Consider the following 9,045-nt stretch of genomic DNA (forward strand, 5'->3'; position numbering starts at 1 on the left):
CGAATCTATATTCGCACTGCGGTATGTGCGGACATTGGCTATATCCGTGAAGAATTTACCGTCGATTAGAACGTGGTCGACTTAGTATTCTGTTTGATGGTCGGGTGATTCCCAGGTGGCTTCGTGGATATCTTTGCGGGGGAAAAAAGTGCTACAGACTACCATACCACGGGAGGCTGCAAAGTTCGCTTCGCTGAACTTTATCATTCGGTATGGCGTGCAGGCAGTTTCGCCCGATTACCAGTCTGTACATTTGAGGGCCCATATAGCCGAGGCGGTAAACGCACGGGTATTCAGCATGACCATGCTGAGGGTGACGGGTTCGATTCCCGGTCGGTCCAGGATCTTTTCGTAAAGGAAATTTCCTTGACTTCCTTGGGCATAGAGTATCTTCGTGCCTGCCACACGATATACACATGCAAAATGGTCATTGGCAGAGGAAGCTCTCAGTTAACTCCTAAACTACCAAGGGTCCAAAAAAAGTCGGAAGTCCAACTTTGACAAGGCATTTCTCGGCCGTTTTTCAACCGATTTCAAAACTTTTTTTTGCAATGGAACCGGACAGGTTTCAAGATCATTGTCCATTTAAAAAATTATAAAATAGATGCGTCTACCCAAAGTTATTAAACAAAAGGCACTTCCTAGTTTTTTTGAGAGCGCATTTTTTGCGCACATTGATCAATTAAACAAAATTTAAAGCGATGACATATAGGTTTTTCGACTCTAAATCATGCGTACAGCTAGAGTGAACATGTTTATGCAAAATTAGTGATTTTTCAGTACACTGATAATTTCCCTTACTCAAAAAACTGCTAAAATACCCTATTTTTCACATAAAATAAGCAATAAATCAAAATTCAAAGCGATGACATATAGTTTTTTTGGTCTTAAATTGTTCGTAGGATTGTACTCGACATTTGTGATGAACAATGAAAATGTTCTAATTACACTCTTATTTTGTTTTACCCGGAAAACTACAAAAATTCCATACTTTTTACACAAAGTAGTCAACAAAACTAAATTTAAAACGATTACATGTAGTTTTTTTAGCCTTGAAATGTTTGTAGCAGTTTGGGGGACATACTTGAAGAATAATAGTGATGTTTTCATTACACTCAAGTTTTGATTCACTCAAAAATCAACGAAAGTACCACATTTTTCACGCAAAGTGCTTAACAAAAATAATGGCTTACAATGCAAAGTATTTTTTTACCTTCAAATTATTCGTGAAAGCGTACTGGACGTTCTTGATGAGTAATAGTGATGTTTTCATGACACACTTAATTTATTTTACTCGAAAAGCTACAAAAATACCATAATTTTTATACAAAACAGTCAATAAAATAAAATTGAAAGCCATAACATGTAGATGTATGGCCTTAAATTTTCCGTTACAATGTACTAAACCTGTTTTTGATGAAATGTTGATGTTTACATTACACTAATAGAGTTTTTGCGCAACTGCGTTTCCGGATGGATCGTAGTGTGCTGTGGAAGAAGACGGATGCAAAAAATTTGCTCACGTCAAACTGTTCCCCAAAAAGTGATTTTTTTTTTAATTTGAAACTAAGCTTTTCTGCCTAGAAACGAGAATTCGTGAGTGATGGACTGAAGAATTTGTGAGTTTTTGGAAAGCCGAAGATGTTTCGTCACATTTTGCAATATTTCGCGTGTGAGAGGGAAGGCAGCATCTGTTCCGTAGGTGTGTTTCATGTGTTAGGATTTCGGAAGCCGACGCGGATAGTTTAGATATTTCTTCGTTCGCCGCGTACTTCTTCTGCAGATGATCGAATTGAAAAAAAAAAGCTCACTTCCGCGAGCATGTTTGTGTGCATAGATGCTCTGTTCTCGTGAGGAAACCCTCAAAAACGGATTCCCCAGGGAGTTTTCGTGTTTCGGCGCGTTTTCAGTGCCGATTTATTGCTGAACATGCATGGATATTGTTTTACTTAACTGAATGCTGAACGACAGCGCCGTGCCGAAGCTAAGAGTAGACTCCTAGACGAAACCGAGCGCCTTCGCAACCAGATCTCCCAGCAGCTCCAGAAGTACCAGGATCTGATGGACATCAAGATTTCGCTGGACAAACAAGCTGCAGTCATCCGAGGAATTCCATATTACAGGGGTGATGTAAGCCATAGCACCAATGCGGCCAGACCAGAAGCGCTGCGTAAAACACCACAGCATGTCACAGCCAAACGCAAGTGTACCTTGCTGGACGAAAAGGACGAGCGCAGTGTGTCGGACTTCTTGGTCACTTCGTCTGCCAAGTGAAATTCAGATAATTTGGTGAGTCCGTTGTAATTTAATCTTTTAATCATGATCATGGCCAAACTCCAACAATATTTAACATTTCAATCTAGACCATTCCTTTACCAAAAACCCAACTTGCTATTTACGAAAGCGTCGGTGAGTCGCTGACCTCTCGATAAATAGATGTCATCTCGTCCCTACTTTCCCATCTCCTCCGCATAACTTGTTTCTTCTCGTTTCAGAGAGCGAGCAATGGCGCTTAAACCTAGGCTTGTTAGCCAGGACACATGGTCCAAATGCCTGTGCCCCATCCCTGAGGCCCATGGAGTGACAAAATCTCTTAGCTAAGTCACTCCCAACGTTGGTGTTTAAAGATACTAAAACACTTACACTCACGCCAACAGATCTACATGATCTACCCAAATACACTTACACAATCTGAATCTTGTCGCATCACTCGCTTATAGTGAATCCCCAATCAACCCATTCCAAATATCCAACTCCTTGACACTTATGGGGGCGCCGGTGAGTCGCTGGCCTTTCATAAAGTAGGTGTCATATCATCACATCCTTTCCTTTCCTCGTAACGGAGAAGATGGGCGTGGCCGGCAATGGAAGTTCTCATGTCTTTTTTGCTTCAACCTCTGATTGGATAGCTATTCTTTCCCAAATAGCATTCCATAAGCAATTAGAATAGGAGTATTAAAGTTCAAACATGACAACTTTCAGTTTGCAATCTACGAATTACTCCGTTACCACGCAACGCAACGCACGCAACGCAACGCAAATGTTGATGTTTACATTACACTAATATTTTGTTTTATAAAAAAATGTACGAAAATACCATAAAAAAGCGAATAAGCCAAAATTTAAAGCAATGATATGTAGTTTTTCAACTTTGAATATATCGTAGTAGTTTAGTGGATTCATTTGAACAACATTAGTGATGTTTTTATTACACTCATATTTTGTATTACTCAAAATACTAGGAAAATACCACATTTTGCACACAAGGTAGCCATCAAATAAAAATTGGAAACAATGCATTATAGTGTTTTTTGCCATGAAATTATTTGTAAAAAAGTACTAGACTTGTTTGATTAACAATAGTGATCTTTCAATTACACTTGTTGTTTTCTAAATTTGTTTATAAAAAATCAAAAACAACTCAAATAAAGAGAACTTACTATGCTCATCATATAGTCACATGTTGATGTACCGTAAAAAATATATTTTTACACAGATAATTATTTTTGATAGTTAAAAGCACTGAGGTTTTCACTCAGGTGGAGTACTGATTCAATTTGTTATTTATAATTTTATAAAATTCTTACAATAAATTAACCTAACATGTTTCATACGGCTTTTCCCATCATGCTGATACTCTTTGCGTTGCAATCTGTAATATTTTTTGGGATTTTATATGTTTGTCAGAGCACTATCAAAGTTTCCCCAAAATGAAAATGTGATTCTCGCTCATATGAAAAAAATAATATTGATCACCCAAAACAATGGATCATTGAAGCCGACCTTTCCGCTACTCACCGCACGAAAACAAAAGCGCCACCATATATGGACGGTAACACAGTGACAGCAGTCGAGTTACGTCAAACACACAAGGCTACGGTGGCGCTATCTGTTCATTTCATAGCGGCCATTTTAGTTATTTTAGTGATCCATTAAAACTGTCCAATCCTTACATTGCAATTATAACTGAGTCACCAGTACTTGTTTTAAAATTATTAAATCAGGAAACATACATGGAATAATATATTAGGGAAATTTGCTGCTGTTTTACGGTATTGCATCAGAAACCACGGTGCCCCCTCAGACCGTTATTATAAAATATAAATGTCCATCAAAACTAAGTTCAGGGATTGAATCTTGGTGCCATTCTGCACCTCTGGGTAAATTTTTAAAATAATCCCTAGGAGGAATCTCGAGAAATCTCGATTTGATGTTTTATACTAACACAAACTTTGCCTAAAGTGTTCAAAGTTGTTTCAAACCCGTATTTATTTAATAACGTTACTTCAATTATACATATTTACTACTCATCTAAATCCATTTACTGATTAAACTGACTTACCAAACATTTGGCAGTGTACAAAAATCAGAAAAAAAAGATGCAAAAACGTTGCTTGTCATGTGTGCTTTTGATTACCAACGTTAGGGTTAGAAAAACTGGAGTAGGTCTTTGAAGGCAGTTTTCTTAAAATGAATAACGTTTTCAGTCACAATATTCGAAAATAAATTTATACTTTTTTTTCGATATTGCTTAACATTTTGAACAGGGGCGTTCAGTGTTTAGTAATTGTATTGTTCCTTGCTGTAAATGTATCGCTCCTATATGGGGCGAGTATGACACATAATCGATCCGATGACCGTAAGGACGTGGCCAGCGCCGTTATTGACTTTCAAATGTTGAACTCTCGAATTGTGCACATTGAGAATGGTTAGCTAGTCCCAAGCCTTGCTTTCATTGGTTCTCTGTGCAACTCTGGTCAATCTACTACGGTGTGTACGATAATCTTTGATTTGCTTTGCCTAGAATTTTGAACATTTTTTTTTTTTTTGAATAAAAACTGCTACATATTCTTGCACATGAACACCAGAAAATTACTGAGAAATATGTGTTAAATAAAGATCTAATAGTACACCAATTTTGGAAGAACGGGAAACTACGACGTAGGGAATCGCGCCACTTGAGCGGTGGCTTCTATATTCGTCTGTTTTCCGCTATAACTCAGTCAAATTTGAACCAATTGACACAACTTTTGGAATGTGGTGAGATAGGTATAGTATCTACCCGTGTACAACATTTCAAGTCAATTGGTTCAAAATTGACTGAGTTATAGTGGAAAACAGACGAATATAGAAGCCACCGCCCAAGTAGCGCGATACCCTATATGCAATAACATGGGACACGGTTTATATGGGAAAATATGAAAAATGCAAAAACTCTAGTTTTTGTATACTTTTTGAGTTCCATTTTGGTCCCATATCAACTGTGCAAAATATCAGGTCGATCGGGAAAACTATTTTTTTGCGCCCGTAATTCTTAGTTTTTCAGACGATTTTATGAGAAAATTTACTTCTTCAATGAAAATTCGCTTGGGGTCACCCCTTGGTTATCATACCCCTAAAAATAATTCGATGAATGATTTCTGTAGCAAACTTCACGATGAATTAAACCTCCGAAGACCGCAAAGCGATGCGTAGTTCATGGGAAAAAAGTTATGAAGCCTTACCCGATCGATGAAATGACGAGATTCGATTATTTATTGTTATTCCTTACATGTTAAACAGCGTTTCTATGCTATTCGGTTTTCAGTCAATAACTTTTTCCACATATCTTAGATCCCTTTGTTGTCTTCGGAGGGTTGGTTCCTCGTAATATAGTAAACATGTTGTAGATTTAGGGAAAATTTTAATGTATAACACTGGGATGTGTAATATGTTCATAAAACAATAGGGAAAATCGCTTTTTAATGCTTACGTTAAAACCGATGCATGGCTTGGAAAAACATACTTATTCCAGTTTAGTCAGTTAATTGGGTTGGGTGAGTAGTAAATATGTATAATAAAAGTTGCGTTGGTAAATATATACTGGTTTGAAACAACTTTGAATACTTTGGGGACTTTTTTGGTAGGTATTTAAGCGATATTGTTGAATCTGAACATGGATTTCTTTGAAATTTCTTAGTATAAAACATCTAATCGAGATTTCTCGAGATTCCTCTTAGGGATTATTTTAAAAATTTGCCCAGAGGTGCAGAATGGCACCAGGATTCGATCCCTGAACTTAGTTTTGATGGACATTTTTATTTTATAATAACGGTCTGTGGGGGCACCGTGGAAACTCTTCTATATACAATTGTTTTTCAGAAATTTCCCAAAAAGTGCATTTATATTTTATGATATCTTTCAAAGATTCTCTCAAAATATTTTGTCGTGGGTTCTTTTAGAAAATCTTTCAAAAATATTCCAGAGATTCCTTCAGGGATATTTTCAAAAACATCAAGGATTCATGCGGAATTTATTTAGGGGTTCCATTTCTCGAGGAATTCTTTAAGAAAACTTTTGAAATGTTTGCGTGTATTATTCCTTTGCGTTTTCATCAGAAATTCCTCTAGCGAATGCTTGATAAATTTCTCCAAGGACTCATTTAGAATATTATCATATTTTTACAGGAATCTCTTATTTTTTTTCCTGGAGCATTTTTGAAGTTATTTTTCTGGCTTTCTCCAGTTCTCTCAAGTTTCCATCCTAGTTCCCATGCAAAGTGTTTTTCTTTTATTTGCTCTCATTAATAGTTCCTTCCGTGTTTTTTTTTTATATTTTTAGAGATTTCCGATAATAACTTCTGGAATTTTTGCCAAAGAGTTTTCCGATATTTCTCCTGAATTTCTTCGCTGATTTTCATCCGAAGTTTCTCCCGGGATTTCTCTTAGAGATTTTCAGAGTTCTCTCATGAATTTTCTAAATATTTCCTGCCAGAGCTTTTTTTCGAGATTTCCCAGTTCTTCTCAGAATTTCTTCCGAAGTTTCTCCCGCGTTCCTCATTGCATAATTTCTCGCAAAAATCACGTGGATTCATTCCGACATGTCTCCGGTTATTTACAACAATGAATTTTATAGGTTATCTCAGGCAGGAGGTTTTCCGAGAAACACTTCTAGAAAAGTACAGCACTGGACGCATTGGCCGATTTTCATACAAAATGCTTAAGTTTGGAGCTCTGTATTTCAGCTTCTACACGGTTACAGAAGTTACACAGATTTGTGTACTACTAGATCAGCCTCACCGCTGTGTCAAATGTACACAGATACTTTTCCGGCTCCAGCGCTGGCATGAAAACAAAATTAACAATTATTTTTGCCCTGATCGATTCCTGATAATGCATGTCATCATTCAGAGAAAATTAGTTACGAACTTTGCTCCCATACCAGCGCTAGAGCCAGAAAAGTGACTGTGTACATTTGACACAGGGGTTGAGGCTGATCTAGTAGTACACAAATCTGTGTACATTGTACACAAGCCTGTGTACATTGTACACAAGCCTGTGTTGTTTCGTTTTAGGGTGTAGACCACAAACTCCGAGAGTAATCTCAGGTGAAATTTAAAAAAAAAAACTCTGGCAAGAACCTTTATAAAATATCCCGGATGTAACTTCTGTAGAAATCCGGGGAGAAACTCCAGAAAAAATCATTGAAATTGCCTAAAACTTCGGGAGAAGTCCCAGAAGCAATTCCTTCAGAAAACTCGTGAAACACTCCTTTAAAATCCGGGAGGAGCCTCAGTTGAAATCCCAGCAATAGTTTCTGTAAAAACCTTAGAAATCCCAGAAAAATCTCATGGAGAAGTACCAAGAGGAATACCGGAAGAAATCGCGGAAAATCCAACGAGAAACTCTGAAAAAACTCTGAGAGCAAATATGGGAAAACCTCTGGAAGAAAATCTATAGCATTCTCATAAAACGTTCAGGAGACAATATTTGGATTTTAAAAATCCTGCAATATTCTCCAGGAATTTTTCCGGAAAGAACTGTTTGAATCTAGGGTAAAAACGTCGATAGGAATACGAAAGAATCTTCGAGAGGAATTTGAAAAGGAATCCCAAGAAACACGAATGAAAGAAGGCTGAAAATCTTTCCAATAAAGACACATAACCTAACCTTAACTTTGGAAACCAGTTAAGTTCGTAACTTTTTTCATTTTCACGGGATTTCCGTTTATTTTTTAATGATTGCTACTGCATGTTCAGGAGACGCAAATGGACTCAAATAAAACCAATAAAAAAATCCCTGGTGAATTTTCGGTTTGCCTTGTATTTTTTTCAGGAAGTAGATAACCTGAAACTGGTACAAAAAGTCAGTAATAGAAATCGGCATGTGTTTGTTTTGAATTTTATGTTATTGGCTATTTTGTGTGAAAAATATGGCACATTCGTGATTTTTCAGTAAAACAAAACGTGGATGTGATGTGAACATCAAAATTTTATCAAATACATGTCTAGTACATTCCAACGGAAAATTTTAAGACTAGCAACTACATGTCATTGCTTTAAATTTTGTTTTATTGACTATTTTGTAAGAAAACTATGGTATTTTAAAAACTTGTTTGGTATAATGAATTGAGAGTGTCATGAAGACGGTATTGTTCAACATTTCACGAAAAAATTCAAGCCAAAAAACCAGAATGTATTGCCTTATATTTTAATTTGTTGACTACTTTTTGTGAAAAATGTGGTATTTTCCTAGTATTTTGAGTAATACAAAATATGAGTGTAATAAAAACATCACTAATGTTGTTCAAATGAATCCACTAAACTACTACGATATATTCAAAGTTGAAAAACTGCTTTAAATTTTAGCTTATTCGCTTTTTATGGTATTTTCGTACATTTTTTTATAAAACAAAATATTAGTGTAATGTAAACATCAACATTTCATCAAAAACAGGTTTAGTACATTGTAACGGAAAATTTAAGGCCATACAACTACATGTTATGGCTTTCAATTTTTTTTATTGACTGTTTTGTATAAAAATTATGGTATTTTTGTAGCTTTTCGAGTAAAATAAATTAAGTGTGTCATGAAAACATCACTATTACTCATCAAGAACGTCCAGTACGCTTTCACGAATAATTTGAAGGTAAAAAAAAATACTTTGCATTGTAAGCCATTATTTTTGTTAAGCACTTTGCGTGAAAAATGTAATACTTTTGTTGATTTTTGAGTGAATCAAAATTTAAGTGTAATGAAAACATCACTATTATTCTTCAAGTATGTA

Source organism: Aedes albopictus, chromosome 3, assembly GCF_035046485.1.
Source record: "Aedes albopictus strain Foshan chromosome 3, AalbF5, whole genome shotgun sequence".
Taxonomy (NCBI): domain Eukaryota; kingdom Metazoa; phylum Arthropoda; class Insecta; order Diptera; family Culicidae; genus Aedes; species Aedes albopictus.